This window comes from Antechinus flavipes, chromosome 1 (genome assembly GCF_016432865.1).
Source record: "Antechinus flavipes isolate AdamAnt ecotype Samford, QLD, Australia chromosome 1, AdamAnt_v2, whole genome shotgun sequence".
In the NCBI taxonomy this organism is placed as follows: Eukaryota; Metazoa; Chordata; class Mammalia; order Dasyuromorphia; family Dasyuridae; genus Antechinus; species Antechinus flavipes.
The window spans coordinates 332,537,414-332,557,137 of NC_067398.1; the positions used below are offsets into that span (position 1 = coordinate 332,537,414).

At 32.9% G+C, this 19,724-nt stretch overlaps 1 protein-coding gene and 1 pseudogene across 2 annotated transcripts in view; one reads left to right on the forward strand and one right to left on the reverse strand.

The window, feature by feature from the left end:
• ADCY9 (adenylate cyclase 9) overlaps positions 1–19,724 on the forward strand; it is a 186,159-nt gene that overhangs the window by 22,744 nt on the left and 143,691 nt on the right. The gene's annotated exons all lie outside the window — the stretch shown is intronic.
• On the reverse strand, positions 2,895–8,604 carry LOC127542155 (cyclic AMP-dependent transcription factor ATF-1-like; annotated as a pseudogene).

Consider the following 19,724-nt stretch of genomic DNA (forward strand, 5'->3'; position numbering starts at 1 on the left):
TGCTTGACTAGCAAATGAGCCACTCAGAAATCTAACTTCCATGGCAATCTCATTCCATTTTTTAGTTTTTGCTGAGAAATTCTGCTGTGAAGAGATATTACATTTTAAATTTTGTAATTTTTTTGACAGTTACTTTTCTGTGAGTTGAAAATATTGTGATGAGTGCTAGTCTGGGTTGTGTCAGTATGTATTATATACTTTTAACAAGGTTATATTGTCATTGTTTGATAAATATAATCCTTTGCAAACTAATTTAACAATAAAGAAAGCCACACTCAATGTGTCTTAAAGGTATAACATTCAAGGCTCACTTTTCTTATTTTGACATGTTAAGAAGGTACTGGTAATTTAAAAAAAAATGTTGCGATAAGACAGTATGTACAGCACAGAAACACTGTTGAGCTACTGCCCAACTGTAATCATTTGTAGTGACCTGACCAGTGGTGGGTCATAACTACTCAGTTCTGCTGTTGTGGTGTGAAAGCCACCATATGTTCATTAATAAATGAGCATGGCTGGGTTCTAATAAAACTTTTTTTTTTATGGACAATGAAATCTGAATTTCATATAATTTTTACATGTCATGAAATCATATCCTTCTTTTGACTTTTTTCTTCCAGCCATTTGAAAATGTAAAAAGTAATCTTAGCCTTTAAGGCGTATTTTGGTAGATTTGCAGTCTATAGTTCGCTGACTTTTGTTCTGTGTGATGGTGCAGCTACTGCTGATTTTTGAGAACAGTGATTTGATCAAAATTATGACTTAGGAAGATTACTCAGATTAAGAGAGGGAAGGCACATGCTAGAGAAGGGAGATACTAGAAACAGACTAGTTAGAAAGGCAATTATTTTGGTGTTTGGTTATTATTTTTAGTAAAATGGAAATTAATCCTCTTAAATAAAATCTAGTTCAGCAGATCCGTTAAGCATAGCAACTGAAACAACAGAGCAGATTTAAAATGAGCAAGAAGAAAATCAGCTCTTTAAGTTTCATAATTGGAATGGTGGAGCTATTCAATCATAATGTAGGAAAATAATATTTGTCAAAGTGGAATTTTATGAACTGATTCTAAAGGAAAGTACTGTAAACAACCCATTTCATCCCATCACCTTGAGCTGTAGGTATGAGAATATTTGTTACAAGAATATTTGTCAGAAACATTTCTTGTCATTAGCATGACCTTGGCAATTCTTGGGTGAGGGAATTTTCCTTGCCAATTCAGGTTAGTACTTCTTTGAACTTAGTTTTGAGTTGTCAGAACCCTGAGAGAAGAGTGAATTGCCTGGAGACATACAGCCAGTACTTGTGCCAAAAGCAGGACTTGAATCCAGGATTTCCCAGATTTTAGGTTAGCTTTTTATTTATTATACCACACTGCCTCTCCTTAGAAACAGAAACAGATAAATTTACTGTATGCTTTAAAAATAAAATTCAGAGAAAATTAATCTTTTCTCTAAAATCACAAGATGATTTGTCTTAAAGCCTCCAAACTAATAATTTTAGTTTACCTACTCCTTTAAATGTTTCCTTGTTGAAAGTATTGTGATTTATTCAGGGATATATGGAGAATTAGTTGTCTCTTGCATTTTCCAGATCCTGTTACCTTTTCATTGTCACTCCCTTTCACTCACACACACAACTTTCCAACCAAACTGGAAGCTTGCTTTTTTCTAGAACGCCCCATTACATCTTCTTTCTTTTCTCAGCCTGTGCTCCATTCCTGGAATGCATTTCCTCTTCTTCTTCTTCTTCTTCTTTTTTTTTTTTAATATCTATTTTTTTTTTTACTAAAAACCATATAAACAGATAAAATATGCATAAAAACAGTTTTTAGAATTTATGAAGATTAGCTATAAAAATAGTCACTTTTTTCTTACAAAGGTACCATTTATTACTTCACAAAATATTTTCTACATGAATAGTTGTTTTAAAATTGCATTATTTTAAAACTGATATGCTCTACATTAGATTTTGATTAGGGAAAAATACCCTCTTGGAAAAATACTTTGGTATGTATCTTGAGCTGATTTTTAAAAATCCTCTAAAATAACTTTAGGGGCTTATAAACATTTCTATTAGAGCACAGTAGAATAAGTAATGTATATCAGCTGCATACAGAATCAGCACATGATTTATTATGATACATTTAGAGAAAGTTACACCACACTCCAAAAAAGCAAAATCATTACTATTTTTCAAAATTCTCAAATGTTTATACTATTTTGTCCAGTTTACTGACATGTTTCTATAAAATGATTGGAATACTTCTTTGAAAGTTTCATTTTCAGTTCACATAGCTTGGATATCTCGAAAGACAAAACCTGAAAAACGATTGTTCTATTTTTTCTCCCCTAAACCTTTTACAAAACAAACATTTTTCAAAAGATCATTTTAAAGACTTGACAATTGAGAAAGTACGCATAATTTATACATTTTATAAAGCATTAGATTTTCTTGTAAATTTGCAATTTAGAATAGTGACTGAAAAAATATTTATACAAACAGAAAAGGGCACATTTCAGAACCTAGTAAGTAATGAAAATCTATACCAAATAGAATGTTGGTTAAAAATCCCACATAAAATTTCCATTAATGGATAGTGTCAATTGCAAAACTCTGTTGATAAGTACTACCTGGGAAATTGTTGAAATCCACGTTCTGGTACAACTGTTAATGTTAATTGCAATAGAGGTTCCAGTTGTGCAAGAAGCTTGCTTGAAGTCCTCTTATTTTCATTAGGTATTATCACCAGCACCTTGTAAATAAAATCTTTTAGTCTTTATACTGCAACTCCCAGTTTTAAAAGTTTCATTTTTGACCTTTTAGTTTTTAAAATTCCATTTAAAAAATCAATTAAATTTTTAGGTAAATCCATAAAATTTGTTTAACTTTTCTTAAACATTTTTATGGGAGTAGAGATCTTTTAAAGTTTTTAATTCTTCTATTAAAGTTTTATTTTGATTTTCCAAAACTGCAACCTATTTTCCAGATACTTAACATATTCTTTTTTCTTTCTACGGCATTCTCGAGCAGCTTCTCTATTTTTCATCAATCTTATTTCTCTTTTCATCTGTGGATCATCTGTTTTGGTCTTCTGAGATGTTAGAGTGACTAGAGATGTCATCACTACTGTCTGTGGAAGATTAGTATTTGCTGGTGTGGCACGAATCTGATAAGTCTGCATATCTCCTGATGCAGTCTGTACAACCACTTGGTTGCTAGGGACAAGTATCTGCTGTCCGTCAGATGTTGAAGAATTGTTGTTCCTTGTTGAGTATTGTTTGCATTTGTCATTGTCAATGCCTGTAACCCCTGTACTGCCTCTGTGCTTGGACTGGCCTGCTGTAATGTTCCATTTGGGGCAATAGCAATGTATTGTCCAGTACTGGTCTGGTAGATAGGAGTTGGGACAGACAGATGTGACTGTTGAAACTCCAGGGTTTTCTCCATCCCCTTTCCTATCTCTAGTGTCTTCTGAAAAAAGATCGTTCAAGATTTTTTTATAAGATGGACACCGTGCCAGAATCCCCCGAGCTTTCTGTGAAGAGCTTATGCTATTAGATGAATCCTGAGAATCTTTATTATCTGACCAGGATGATACCTGAACTGTCTGTACTTGCGGGGGGTGGATTACTGAAGACGAATGAGCAGTCTGGATGACCCCCTGACTTGTTCTCCAGAAAGATGTACAACTGTCATTGGTGCAGCTCCTCTTAGTGACATCTGTTGAGCAATGTGAGAGATATGAGCACCCTGCACTGTTGTACCTGGTTGTGGTGCTATCTCTGAACTGTTACTTTTGTGGGAATCTTCCATAATCAACTCGTGAGTTCGTGGATTTTGGTCATAGCCTTTGGGTTCCGGCCTTGATCCCCACATCTTTTAGATACCCCTCCTGCTTACTCTGCATCCTCAGCAGACTGAGTTGAGCTTTGCTGGGCAATGATTCTGTGGTGCTTCCTGCATTCCCTCTTCTTTACTTTTAATGTAGTCCAGCTCAGGGATGTCTTTTTATTGGAAACCTTCCCTGATACCCCTGGTTGTTAGAAAATACTTCCTTCTCAGATTATCATGTATTTACTGATTTACATGTAGCATCATCCCACAATAGACAGGAATTAGTTTTATGTTTTTTTGTTTTTGTTTTTGTATCTTCGTTCCTAGAAAGAGAAAGCATTTATTAAGTGCTTACTATGTTCCAGGCACCTGCTAAATTCTGAGTTTACAAAAACAAGAAAACAAGGCAGTCCTACTATCAAAGAACTTATAGAGAAAGACAGAACACACTGAAGAGATAGTTAGGGGATTCCCTTAGTTGGATTTACTCACGATAAGGAAGCTCTATGGGGCAACTCCTTAGTTACTAGGTTTTGTGCAACTTCTTTGCACTCTATACGCAATTCATCTTACCTTGATTCTGAACTTCATACTATTCATTCAGGGATATGCTAGAGTCAGACTATATAGGCTGGTCACTGCCAATTATTAAATTTTAAGTGTAAGTATTTACACTTTAGAAATAGGTAAACTATACAAATCAAGGTTTGATTTATTGTTGTGTGGATTTTCTAGGCTGAAAAGTGATGGAGAAAATGTTAATGATATAGATCAAGCTTAAAAGTATGTCCTGGCCTATATTTTTATTTTAGGACAATTGCTTATTAAACATTTACCAGTATGCAACTATATTCATTCCTCTTAGAATGTGCTGTCTTAGCCTGACACATCTTTATGCATATCTACAGAAAGAAAGTTGATTATATTAACTAACATTATGTTAATAATTATATTAACTAACTTGTTAATGTTAATAATGACCTGCCACTAAAGCATTCTTAACATTATCTAATCATTTTGATCATATTCAAACCTTCTTTGAGAGTCCCTAGAATGCAATAAGGGAAATAATAAAATATGTAAAATATATTTTTTGTTAATAATCTTGGAAATTAATTCCTTTACATGTGAATGGAATTGAGCCTACTTTTTTTTTTAATCATTAAATTTTCTTCATGAATGAGAAAGATATTAGCTATTGGAAAGCTTAGTGTTTGAAAATAAGCTATGTGGAAAAATACTTAATAGTATTTGACAGTACCATTTGACCAAAAATTAACTATTCTATTTTCCACTAAGTTTTTGTAGTACTCAAAACCTTTATCATCAGTATGAACTAAGATTATATTTAGAGTATCGAAACGACATCTATGATTCAGTAGCTATATACATAGATTGTTTAAGTAAAGGCATAGATTATCTCTTTATTTTTTTCAAAAATTTGTTTAAGTAAAGGTATAGATTATCTCTTTATTTTTTTCAAAAATTTGTTTTCTTAATATGCTAGTTCTTAGCAGGCTTATTCTTGTTCTTTGTTTTACTTCAGTTTACTTCTTGCTGGACTCCACACTTAAGTTCTAAGGTCTTGTTTTCCTTTTATTTCCCAATAGGGGCTGCTTTAAGTAACAGATTGTGATGCTTAAGTTCAATTTGGTAGCTGTTGTTTTTATACCTCCAGGGCAAGTATAATACCAAAAACTTGGTAGGCTCTCAACAAATTCTTATTGATTGATTAACATTATTTGATGACTCAATTTCAATAAAGCTTCAGCTATTGGAACCCTAAGAAAACCAAGTTTTACAATTAGGCTTAAGTCCCAAAACTTTATTTCAGCCACGTTGAGATGGAAATATTTCCTTTTTCCTCTTTCTAAAAAAATAATACTCATTTATTCCTTAGTTACTTGTAAAAACAATTTTTAACATTTTAAAAAATTTTGAATTCCAAATTCCCTCCTTCCCTTTCTCCTTTTCTCCTTCCTTGGGACAATAAGCAATTTGATATAGATTTACGTACAGTCATGCAAAACATATTTCTGTATTAGTCATCGTGTGAAAGAAAACAGACAAAAAAACAAAACAACCAAATATTTAAAAAAAAAAAAAGTAAAAAATAGTTGCTTTGATTTGCATTCAGACTTCACCAGGTCTTTCTGTGGAGGAGAAAGAACATTTTTTTTGTCATTGAGTTCTTTAGAATTATTTTGGATTATTGTATTTCTGAAAATATCAAAGTCATTCACAGTTGATCATCATACAGTATTGCTGTTACTATGTGCAATGTCTTTTTGGCTCTGCTCCCTTCATCTTGTATCCATTCATATAAGTTTTTCCAGGTTTTTTCTAAATTCATCTTGCTTTTCATTTTTTATAGCCTAGTAGTATTCTATTACAATTTTATCTCACAACTTGTTCATCCATTAATAGAAATATTTCTAAAATTTATTATATGCTAATAACTAATAACACGGAATACAATTTACCTTTTCTTGATGGCTCAGGTTTATCATTATGAAAATCACAGGTAATTCTTTGAAGAAAAATTCTCAACGTACAGAAAGTGAGAGGCATGACTTCAAATGCCATGCCTTTGTAGCATTTACTAACTATTCAATAGTGGGCAACTCACTTTACCTCTCTGGGGCTTAATTTTCTCTTCTATAATGTGGAACCATTACTTAACATTACCTACCTTTTCAGTTTGTTGTAAAAAAAGCATTATTTGGACCACAAAGTATTCCATAAATATGAGCTATTATTACTTTATCATAATGTTAATGATACCTTTGGGGCTATTAAATGGACTCATTTAATTGTGTCTCCACAATAAAAGGCCAGGTTGTTACCTCCTGAGTCCTTGTATCTGATTTTTTATGGTATTACTCTTAGGTAATCACCAATCCTGCTCTATGCCTATTCTTCTTCTCCATATTCTTTTAAGATTTGCAAGTTCTAGTCTGATAAGGATTAGGAAATCTAGTAAGTAGATGTATATAAAAATGAATAAATAACTTTGCATATGAGTGTCAAGGATTAATGACTATCATTGTAAAATCCAGTCATTGTACTAAGGCAAAAAAAAAGGAATTAAAGGAGTAAACATAGGTAACAATCACTTTCTGCAGATGATATGATGCTTTACTTAGAGAGTCAATAAAAACTTAGCTGAAACAATGATATTAGCAGAATTGCAGAATATAAAATAAATCTACACAGATCATCAGTACCAACAAAATCCACTAGGAAGAGATAGAAAAGTTTAAATAATTGAAGACAATTATTTGTCCTTCATTCTCAAAGCAGATCTGTAACTTCAGCAAGGTGATGTCTTGAATTGCAAATGAATTGGATTTAAATGAAACAGAGATATATAAAGTCATCAACCATACTCTCTCCTCCAGAGTCATTGCATTCCAATGACAAGCCATAGTCAAGATTGGTGACTGCTCTAGATGCAATGGGAGACCGTGGTCTTTTTCAGAAGCTAAGGGTCTTTCCCAGGTCTCAGTTTGTCTGAGGCAATGCTCATTCAGTAATTAAAGGCGATGAAAAAATTGAGGCAAAAGATGGTCTAGTTTGTCTTCATAAAACAATCAGTCTGGGCAGGGAAGACCTTCAGAGTTTCTGACTAGAAAAAAATTACTTTTTGCCATCATATTCGGGATTCTATTTGCCAAGACATGCCTAGGAACTATATACACAATTACAAAACTCTCTTCACACAAATAAAGATAGATCTAAATAACTAGAGAAATATTAATTGCTTATGGGTAGGCTGAACCAATGTAATAAAAATGAAAAATTTTCATATATTAATTTACTTATTAAGTGCCATGTCAACCAAACTATTAAGGAATTCATAGATCTAGAAAAAATAATAAAATTTACCTGGAAGAACAAAAGGTCAAGAATATCAAGGGAATCAATCAATGAAAAAAAAAAGAGTGAAGGAAAAGGGCCTAATAGTACCAGATTTCAAACTATATATCAAAACAATTTGGATTGAATAAACGTAAAATAGTTGAACAATGGAGTAGATTGTTAACACAATATACAGAAGCAAAAAAGCATAGTGGCGTAGTGTTTGAGAACATTTCAGCTTTTGGTTCAAGAAGTCACTAATGAAAACTGCTGAGAAAACTGGAAAGCCAGTCTGGCAGAAATGAGGCATAAGCCAATATCTCACATCATCTACCATGATAAATTCAAAATAGGTACATATTTAGACATAAAAGATAGGTACTATTAAGGGAGCATGGAAGAAATTACTTGTCAGATCTATAATAATGGAAGAGTTCATGACCAAATCAGAAACAGAGAATATCATGGGAGGTAAATTAATAATTTTGATTACATAAAATTGCAAAGTTTTTACATAAACAAAACTAGTTAGCTAAAATTAGAAGAAAAACAGGAAACAAAAAATTTACAGCAGATTTCTTTGATATATAGAGAAAACTGAACCAAATTTGTAAAAATAGCCACCCTCCAAATGATAAATGGTTAAGGGACATGAAGAGGCTATTTTAAAGGAAGAAGCCCAAACTAGCAATAGTCATATGAAAAGATACTCCTAATTTCAAATAGAGAATTGAAAAAGCAACTTTGAGGTACCCCCTTGTATCCATTAGACTAGATAAGTTGCAGAAAAGAAAAATGACAAATCTTTTTTTTTAAATTTTATTTTACAATAACTTTTTATTGACAGAACCCATACCAGAGTAATTTTTTACAACATTATCCTTTGCATTCACTTCTGTTCCGATTTTTTACCCTCCCTTCCTCCATCCCCTTCCCTAGATGGCAAGTAGTCCTATATATGTTAAATATATTGCAGTATATCCTAGATACAATATATGTTTACAGAACCAAACAGTTCTCTTGTTGCACAGGGAGAATTGGATTCAGAAGGTAAAAATAATCTGGGAAGAAAAACAAAAAAGCAAATAGTTTACATTCATTTTCCAGTGTTCTTTCTTTGGGTGTAGCTGCTTCTGTCCATCATTTATCAATTGAAACCGAGTTAGGTCTTTTTGTCAAAGAAATCCACTTCCATCAGAATTCATCCTCATACAGTATTATTGTTGAAGTGTATAATGATCTCCTGGTTCTGCTCATTTCACTTAGCATCAGTTCATGTAAGTCTCTCCAAGCCTTTCTGTATTCATCCTGCTGGTCATTTCTTACAGAATAATAATATTCCATAACATTCATATATCACAATTTACCCAGCCATTCTCCAATTGATGGGCATCCATTCAATTTCCAGTTTCTAGCCACTACAAACAGGGCTGCCACAAACATTTTGGCACATACAGGTCCCTTTCCCTTCTTTAGTATTTCTTTGGGATATAAGCCCAGAAGTAACACTGCTGGATCAAAGGGTATGCACAGTTTGATAACTTTTTGGGCATAATTCCAGATTGCTCTCCAGAATGGTTGGATTCGTTCACAACTCCACCAACAATGCATCAGTGTCCCAGTTTTCTCGCATCCCCTCCAACATTCATCATTGAAAATAACAAATCTTGATGGGAAAATAGGGTATTTTTCCTATTGAATTATTGGAAATGCTGTGAGCTAGTCCAATTATTCTAGAGAGCAATTTGGAACAATGCCTAAAGGTATAAAACTGTGCTTACCCTTTGACCCAGCAATACTACTACTAGTTTTGTATCCTAAAGAAATCAAAGATAAAGGAAAAGAATCCCCATATACCAAAATATTTATTTATGGCAGCTTTTTTTTTTTGTAGTAACAAAGAATTGGAAAATGAAGGGATGCTTGTCAATTGGGGGATGGCTGTAATGTTATGATATATGAATGTGATGGAGTACTATTTTGCTGTAGGAAGTAATGAAGGGAATGGTTTCAGAAAAACTTGGGAAGACTTACATAAAATGATGCAAATGCAGTGAGCAAAACTAGGAGTACAGTGTACATGCTTTTAAACAAAAAACCTACACAGAAACATCAATATTGTAAAGATAATTAATTGTAAAAGATTTAAATAACTCTCATCAATACAATAATCCTTCACCACAACTCCAAAGGACTGATGATGTAAGTTACTATCTAGTTTTAGATAGAGAACTGATACACTCAAGAGAGCAAACTGAAGCATTTTTGTTCCTTTATTTTTCTTGATTTTTTAGTGCAGAAATATGTTATATATAATTTCATATGTATAATGGATGTCACATTTCTTGCCTTTTTATTAGGTGCAGGAAAGTCTGGAGGGAGGGAGAAAATTTGGAACTGAAAAGTAAAATAATGTAAATAAAGTGCTTGGTAAATTCTAGAAGGTTAAATAACTGTTAGCTGCTATTACCATCATCATCAGCATCAGCATCATCAATTATCATATGAGTAAAATGCCAAAATTTTGTTCTTAGCTTTTGTGATAAAGTTTTGGTTGCTCAAAAGCTTCTGGGATAGCATTTGGGAGCCTCTATATTTAGGCATTGGGATAAATGGATATTGAATTAGGAATTATTATTGAAATTGGTGGATTTAACATAAGACACTATACACTTTTGCAAAATCTTAGTAACAGTGAAAGTCTTACATTTTTTAGTCTTCATGTTTTCGGAATGAAGGTTTTATATGGAGTTATTAATAGTGTAAAATAGAATATAATAGATAGATATATAGTATAAAGTATAATAGATAGTTAGATATAGATATAGATGAAGATGGAAAGATAATCCAAGGTTTGAGTTTAAAGCCCCACTTGCTACTGACCAACTGACCATGCTACTGACCAACTGACCAAGTTACTTTACCTCTGAGCATCAGTTTTTATTGTTTGAAATGGGGACAAAAATACTTGTTCTACTTACCTTACAGAGTATCAAATAATAAGTATCAATGTATCAATATGAATATCAAATAATAAGTATCAAATGAAGCTTTATTATGTGAACTACTTTTTTTAAAATTTTATAATAACTTTTTATTGACAGAACCCATGCCAGGGTAATTTTTTTTTACAATATTATCCCTTGCACTCGCTTCTGTTCCGATTTTTTCCCCTCCCTCCCTCCACCTGTTCCCCTAGATGGCAAGCAGTCTTATATATGTTAGATATTGAACTACTTTGTAAAGAATAATCTATAGACCTTAGTTTTCTCTATCAATATTATTGCTTATACAAATTAATATAAAATAACCATAGTTTGATAATTAATTTAAAAGTAAACATATGTAAGCATCAATTTAATAAATGCAATTATCATTGAAATAGTGATATTGATATAATATACACTATATTATTTAACATAAAAATGAAAAAATGATATGTTCTGCTATAATTGTGTTATTCAAAATATATTCCTCAGCTAGAAAAGAAACATCTCTCTGTTTAGTTGAAAATAAACAGTTGTATATTTTTTAAAAATTCTTTTTGGGATGAATAGGCATCTGCTGAGATAGCTCCAGATTTTTCCAGAAGGTCTATTCTTCCTGAAATGCTTCTTTCTTTTCTCATGTTATACTATCAAGTAAGCTTTTATAGCACAAGTGGAGGTATTTTATGAGCTACATAGTTTGCTAACTTTATTTGTCATTTAACATGCCACATTTATGTTTGCCAAGTTTATATATACAAACCTTCCAGTTTACTAAGACTGTAACATTACCTTGAAAAATTTTATAACCTGTTTTCCTTTACATTTTAAGGGAATGGTTATTTGGAGTTTGTACATTTTGTGACATTCAAAAATAGTATTTAACATTGTATATGGGAAAAACAAAAAAAAATTCTTCAGCAAATGAATGGCAAGACTTAACAAATTAAGGTGGTATTTATTAAAAGAAATTTGAAGAAGCCTGAATATCCATTCCTTGCCTACGCAATAAAATTCAAACTTCTTAGACCTTAAAGACTTCATAACTTATAGTTTTAAATCCAACCTCTGACATTTTCTTTGTGACCTTGGTTTGCTTCTCCAACTTTTAAATGAGACAGTTGAACTAAATGGCCTCTAAGGTCCCTTCCAGTTTTAGATCTTTGCTTTTAGGATCCTCTGTTCCAGCCAAATTGGATTTCTCACAAACTCCTAAACCTATTTGTTATGTGCTTTTCTATTTCTGTGCCTTTACTTACAGCTGTGTCTAACTCCTGGAATACTCATGATCCCTTTCCCCTCATCTATTACCTATAGTCCAAAGCCTCACTGGAATTGATCCTTCCTTCATTTAATCTCATAACATTTTATATTATTTTATATGATATGTTGTATTATATTTATCTATGTGTGTCTTAATACTTCTATTAGATTAAAATTAATTGGAGGCTGGAATCAGTGCCTTAATTCTCTTGGTATCTTTCCTAGCACTTTGTATAGTTTCTTGCACACTAAAAAAAAATGTACTTAAATAATGAACTGACTGAGTCATATATATGAGTTAAGAAGACAGAATAGATTAACTTGAAGAGAGTTAAATGGGACTAGAATCAGTTATTTTGTAAACAGAGGGAAAAAAGGAAAAAAAAAAGTTGAGCGAATCATTCAGGTTCAAAGAAAACCTTGAAGTTAGGCCACATATCAAAAAAGATTTTGATTTATCAAGAGGCTAGGCACAATTAAATTAAGATAACATGCAAAACACCCAGTGAAAATAACTGTGACCAACATTAACATTCTGGAAATAGTTCATTATATATTGAGGATATACTGTAATTTATATCATTTTCATATTTCCAACTATACTTTTTTTTTTTTACTCAGGACATCTAATTTTACTTTTTCTTTAGAGGTTTTTATTTAGTAGCATTAAAATCCAACAAAATTCTTAAATTGTTTATAGATGAATACTTTATTTTTTCATTTAATATTTTATTTTTCTACAATTACTTGTAAAAAACAATTTTTAACATTTATTTAAACTTTTTTTTTAGTTCCAACTTCTCTCCCCTGTTTTCTCTTCTTCCCCTTCCTTAGGAAAGTAAGGAATTTGATTTGTTATGTATGTGCAGTCATGCAAAACATATTTTCATATTAGTCATGTTGTGAAAGAAAACACAGATAAAAAACCCAAGAAAAATAAAATAAGTAAAGAAAAAGTATGCTTTGATCTGCCTTCAGTCTCCATCAACTCTTTCAATGGAGATGGAAAGCATTTTTCACCCTAAATCCTTTGGGTTGTCTTGCATCATTGTACTATTGAGAATACAGTTGATCATTACACAGTAATGCTATTCCTGTATACAATATTCTTCTCATTTCACTTTGTTTCAGTCCATGTAAGTTTTTCCAGGGTTTTCTGAAAGTATCCTGCTCATCATTTCTTATGGCACAGTAGTATAGTATTCTATCACAGTCATAACCAACAATTTGTTCAGTCATTCCCCAGTTGATGGACATCCCCTTAATTTCCAATTCTTTGCCATAACTAAAAGAGTTGCTATAAATGTTTTGGGACATATAAGCCCTTTTCCTTTTTTTTTTTTTTTTTTTTTTTAAATCTCTTTGGGTTACTTGGTTAAAGGGTATGCATGGTTTTATAGCCCTTTGGTCACAGTTCTAAATTGTTCCACTGAATGACTGAATCAGTATACCACTTTATCAGCAGTGCATTAATGTCTCAGTTTTCCCATATTTTCTCCAACATTTGTCATTTTAATTTTCTCTCATATTAGCCAATCTGATCGGTGTGGGGTGATGAATACTTTCAATGTCAATCAAAAAAGCTTTTAAGGAAGACTTTGTTTCTAAAGGTACACAGTATGATATAGTTTTTGTTGTTCAGTTGTATTCAACTCTTTGTGACTCTGTAAGAGTTTTCTTGGCAAAGATGCTAGAGTAGTTTGCTATTTCCTTCTTCAGTAGAATAAGGCAAACAGAAGTTAAGTGATTTATTCAGGGTCACTCAGCTAGTAAGTTTCTGCCTGCCGTAGTAAAAAGAGATCATTTAGAGCTAGAAGATCTAGGTTTAAAACTCACCTTTTACACTGACTGTGTGATTTGGCAAGCCCCATCTCATCCCTATGAGTCTCAATATCTTCATCTATTAAATGAGGTGACTGGACTATATGACCATCAAAGGGACTTGACTCATAAACTTTATATGATGTCGAGCCAGACCTTATTTAGAGCAAAAGCCAAATTGAGACAGTATGTGTGTAGTTTCTTGGCTGTTCTCCAAAATACACATATATTTAAAAACTATGTACTATTGAAGCGCAAATAACTTTTACAAAGTACTGGTTATGCAGGTTATAGAAAATACTTGCATAGGACATAAAATTGGCTTAAGAAAAGTCTTCACTTTTCTGATTTTTTAACATTAAAGACACTTGACCAGTAAAAGCACAACACCAAGAAATGCAGCACTGTAGAATATCACTTTTCAGAAATAGATACTATATATACTATATGCTATTACCTTCTTAATCTTTCAGGTTCCCCTTATTCATGAACAGGTTTTCCCAATCACCTTTATGTGGTGTTCTCTTCTTTTGCATAATGTGATGGTTCTCTCTGGGAGCAAGTTTCTTGGGGAGGTTTTCTGGAGGCAGCCTTAGTTTCAGTTAAGAGTAATAATCACTCCAAATACAGCCAGCTGATAAAATCCAAACGTTTATTTCTTATCTCTTTCCTTGGTTCCAAGAGCTCCTGTTGCTAATCTTTTGCCTCTGTCAGCTTCGGCTTCTCTTCTTCCAAATATCTCCAGCCAGCACCAAGATGAAAGTTGGAATGAATCTGACTCCGTCTCTAAAAGTGGGCTTGTGGGCTTCTGTATCTCCCAGAGTGCTCTGTGTCTGGCCCTGAGAGCTTCTTGCTTATATGAGCTCTCTAAAGGTGTGAACACAAGCATTGTTTCTATCAGTTCCACTTAGTACCTTGTTTCAAGTTCTGGCCCATAACATCTCCTTGTAAGATCCGATCAATCATACTGGACCATGCTAAATTAGATAATTATTGTCTCTATCAACTCTAATGAATTAACAGTTTGTAAGGATTCCAACACCTTTACATTTTAAAACAGACACAATCATGAACAGCCACACAAATGATGTTTTCACACCATGTCTAAAGAGATCTCACTTCTTACTTCTCTTATGTGGGCCAGCCTATTTCTTTAAGCACTAAGTCAGCTTCTTCCTTCTGGGCAAAAATTTCCTTCAAACTTGGCCATAAGAAACAATGGAAAGGAAATGTTGAAGGTCCTGCTTCCCAATACTAGCCAACTAATCATAACCTTCTAGCCTGACTCATTTGATTAGAGATATATCCACCAGTATAAATCTTGTGCTTCAGAAAGTTGTAAAAATGAATCATTAATCCCTTTTTCATTAGCTCTGAGCCCTGAGTTTATCACTGGCAAAATGGTACAATTTAAAAATACCCCCATTTTGTCTTTGCAACTCCCTTATTGCACTGCAAATGAGCAAGGGATTGATTAATTTTAGGATATAGTAGCTAACCACAGTTATCATAAGTAAACTTAACAAACAAAAGTAAACCAAAAAAACGTGGATAAGTTTTGGGAATGTTCTCTGGAAGGAGAGAGAAGGAAAAATAAGAAGGCACAGAAAAAGAGAAACAACTGTCTTAGGTCTGTCCTCTATAAAGGCTTCTTAAATTTTTTGCATTCCCAAGCCCATTTTATCCTGGGTATATAGATATATAAAATAGGTATACAAATCAATAAATCAAAATTTGTATACAATAGGTATAATTATCAAATTACTGATGATAAATCATAATTTTATGATCTCCACATTCAGTTATGATTGATACCTTATGGAGATGCAATGCACATTTTAAGAATCTTTGCTCTAGATGAGCTTCAGCAAAGCAGGATCCACTCAAACACATTTCCCTTCTCCCCCTCTCTGTTTAGAGTCTGGAGTTGGTGACTTCAGTGCTGCAGCCCTTCTCACACTTCCAAGGCAACTTCTCTTCTGTTCTGCTCTCTGAACTCTTCTTGGCTTCTCTTTTCAAATGTACTGGGGTTTTTTTTGTTTTTTTGTTTTTTTGTTTTTTTGTTTTTTTGTTTTTTTTAGTTGGTTGCCATCTCCTTGCCTTTCCCATGTACTAGATTTTGATGCTTAAAGTCTCCTCTTGCGTGACTTCTACTCTCCCAGACCCTTAGGATTTGGAGGGACTAGCATGTTATTCATAAGGTCAGGGCAGCTCCCTGAAGATCAAATAGTGGAATCTAGAGAAATTTCTGCCCAAAGGTAGAGCTATGGGGTAATGCTACACTCATTAGGAATTTTCATTTATCATTGTTGTCAGTGTTAGTTTTTAGGTATAAATTGTCATTTTCCCCAATAAGCAAATATGTTGGAAGTATTTAAGCTTAATATCAGAACATGAATAAATTTATTTATAAGGAAAGTCCATTTTAAAACAAAAAAAGATCAGAAAATGATTGCTAGTAAAAGTAAAAGTGATTACATTCAAACCACCATATATGAGGGATATTTACTTTTAAACAAATAACATTGCAAATATTATGTATTTTGAAAACTTTTTTTGAATCTATGTATTATGAAACTAGTATTCCAGTCAGAAATAATTTTTTATAGAAACCATATTTTTATAGTCACACAGTCAACTGGAGGTATATAATAGAAGAACCTCTTGTTGACTATCTGCACTCCCAGAGGAACTAATTGATAAAGTTTAAATTTAAGGTTCTTTTCCTTTGAGGAGGTTCTCATACCTATCCTATGTTACCTAATAAATCCTTCCTGAATTCTTCCTGTTTTTCCTTAATGAAGTGTTAATTCTTTAACTAGTATGAGTTAAACCTGGAGTTTGGAAGACCTAAATTTAAATCTGGCCTCAAATACTTATTAGCTGTGTGACCTTGGGTAAGTTACTTAACTCTATTTACCTCAGTTTCCTCATCTGTAAAATGATTTGGAGATGGAAATGGCAAACCCACTCCAGCAACTTTGCAAAGAAAATCCCAAATGGGATCAAGAAGAATTTGATATGACAGAAAAACTAAATGTCACATCACAAATAACTAATTGATTAGTTGCCATTTGATTATTATGACATCAAATGAGGCATAAAATGGGATATTTGCTTAACAAAGGTACATCTTCCAGCCATGGAAGATGTCCATTATAGGGATCAAATGGAAGAAAGGGATTGCTTAGAGATGGTGAAGTGCTTCAGAAATACCTATTTTTTTTTGTGTGTGATACTATGGTGATTGCATTATATTTCAGAATGCTATAGGGGCTCTTTACCGAGATCCATAATTTCACAAAAGAAATCTACCAGTTAATACAAATAGGAAAAACTAAATGGATAAAAATGTAGTCATTATTGAGGCATGTAGTTGGAAAGCCAATATATTTCTTTATTTTGATAATAGCTTTTTATTTTCAAAATACATGCAAAGATAGTTTTCAACATTCATCCTTGCAAAACCTTGTGTTGTGAATTTTTCTCCTTCCTTTCTATCCTAGCAATTTCAACATCAAGTAATTCAATATAGGTTAAACATATACAATTCTTCTAAATATATTCCCACATTTATCATGCTGCACAAGAAAAATCAAATCAAAAAAGGAAAACAAAATGAGAAAAAAAAGCAAGCAAACAACAACAAAAAAGATAAAAATAATATGGTGATCCCCATTTAGTACTCTTTCTGAATGCAGATAGCTCTCTCCATCACAAGTCTATTGGAATTGTCCTGAATCACCCCATAGTTGAAATGAGTCCAAGTCTATCACAGTTGATCATCACATAATCTTGTTATTGCTGGGTACAATATTCTCTTGGTTTTTCTCACTTCGCTCAGTATCAGTTCATGTAAGTCTCTCCAGGCCTCTCTGAAATCATCCTGCTGGTTGTTTCTTATAGAACAATAATATTCCATTCCTGTCATATATCATAACTTATTTAGCCAATTTCCAAATAATGGACATCTACTCAGTTTCCAGTTTCTTGCTACTACAAAAAAAAGGGCTGCTACAAACATTTTTGCACATGTGAGTTCTTTTCCCTTTTTTAACCCAGAACAAAGGATATGCACAGTTTGATAGCACTTTGGGCATAGTTCCAAATTGCTCTCTGGAATGGTTGGATCAGTTCAGAACTTTACTAACAATGTATTAGTGTTCCAATTTTCCCATGTCCTCTCCAACATTTATCATTATCTTTTCCTGTTATCTTAGCCAATCTCAGAAATGTATAATAGTACCTCAGAGTTGTCTTAATTTTCATTTCTCTAATCAATAGTGATTTAGAGCATTTTTTCTTTTTTTTTCTTTTTTTTTTTTAAATTTAAATTTTATTTTATTTAATAATAACTTTGTATTGACAGAATCCATGCCAGGGTAATTTTTTACAACATTATCCCTTGCACTCGCTTATGTTTCGTTTTTTCCCCTCCCTCCCTCCACCCCCCCCCAAGATGGCAAGCAGTCCTATATATGTTAAATATGTTGCAGTATATCCTAGATACAATACATATTTGCAGAACCGAACAGTTCTCCTGTTGCACAGGGAGAATTGGATTCAGAAGGTAAAAATAAATCAGGAAGAAAATAAAAAATGCAAATAGTTCACATTCGTTTCCCAGTGTTCCTTCTCTGGGTGTATTCACCCCCATCTCTGTCCATCATTTATCCATTGAAACTCAGGTCTCTTTGTCATAGAAATCCACTTCCATCAGAATACATCCTCATACAATATCGTTGTCGAAGTGTATAATGATCTCCTGGTTCTGCTCATCTCACTTAGCATCAGTCCATGTAGGTCTCTCCAAGCCTCTCTGTATTCATCCTGCTGATCATTCCTTACAGAGCAATAATATTCCATAACATTCATATACCACATTTTACCAAGCCATTCTCCAATTGATGGGCATCCATTCATTTTCCAGTTTCTAGCCACTACAAACAGGGCTGCTACAAAAATTTTGGCACATACAGGTCCCTTTCCCTTCTTTAGTATTTCTTTGGGATACAAGCCCAATAGAAACACTGCTGGATCTAAGGGTATGCACAGTTTGATAACTTTTTGGGCATAATTCCAGATTGCTCTCCAGAATGGTTGGATTCGTTCACAACTCCACCAACAAGAGCATTTTTTTCATATGATTAGAAATGGTTTTAATTTCTTTGGCTAAAAATTGTCTTTTCATATCGTTTGACCATTTATCAACTGGGAAATGGTCTTTATTAGAGCCCTTGGATGTAAAATTTTTTTCCCAGGTTTCTGCTTCCCTTTTAATCTTGGCAGCATTGGTTTTGTTTGTATGAAAAGTTTTTAATTTAATCCAAATTATTAATTTAATATAATTAAAATTTAATAATAATAAAAATAATAGAACTATCTCTTGTTCTCCTAATTTAGGAAAGCCAACATATTGAGTTAAATATATGTATGTTAATTACATATGTATATTAATTGGCTATATATGTTAACACTGGTATATACTGGTATTAGCACTGTAGATAGAGAATAAATTGGGCTTTCAACTAAATGGAAGGAAGAAAGAAGCTAGGGTGAATGTGGAACACTCTGTAATGCTTTTAATAACCAACTCTCACACATACAACCACTATATTTTTATCCTTAATCTTTTTCTGATGAAAATGTATAGTTGCTGGGCTTTGTAATTTCTGTAGTCTCAAATGAGTCTACAGGGTTTGGAAGTAGGAAGATAATGAGTTGAGTTCCAGATACTTTGAATTTAAGATATTTACAAGGCATCCCATTCAAGATATCTAGTAGTCAGTTGGAGATTTGAGTGTGGAAATTAAAAGAGGTTAATTAGCCCCAGATAAGCAGATCTGAGAATTATTAACAGAGATGATAATTAACTCCCCAGAAGTTGATACGATCAAGTGAAATAGCATAGAGAAGAAAAGAGGGGGGGCCCAGAACCTATTTCATTCATTTATC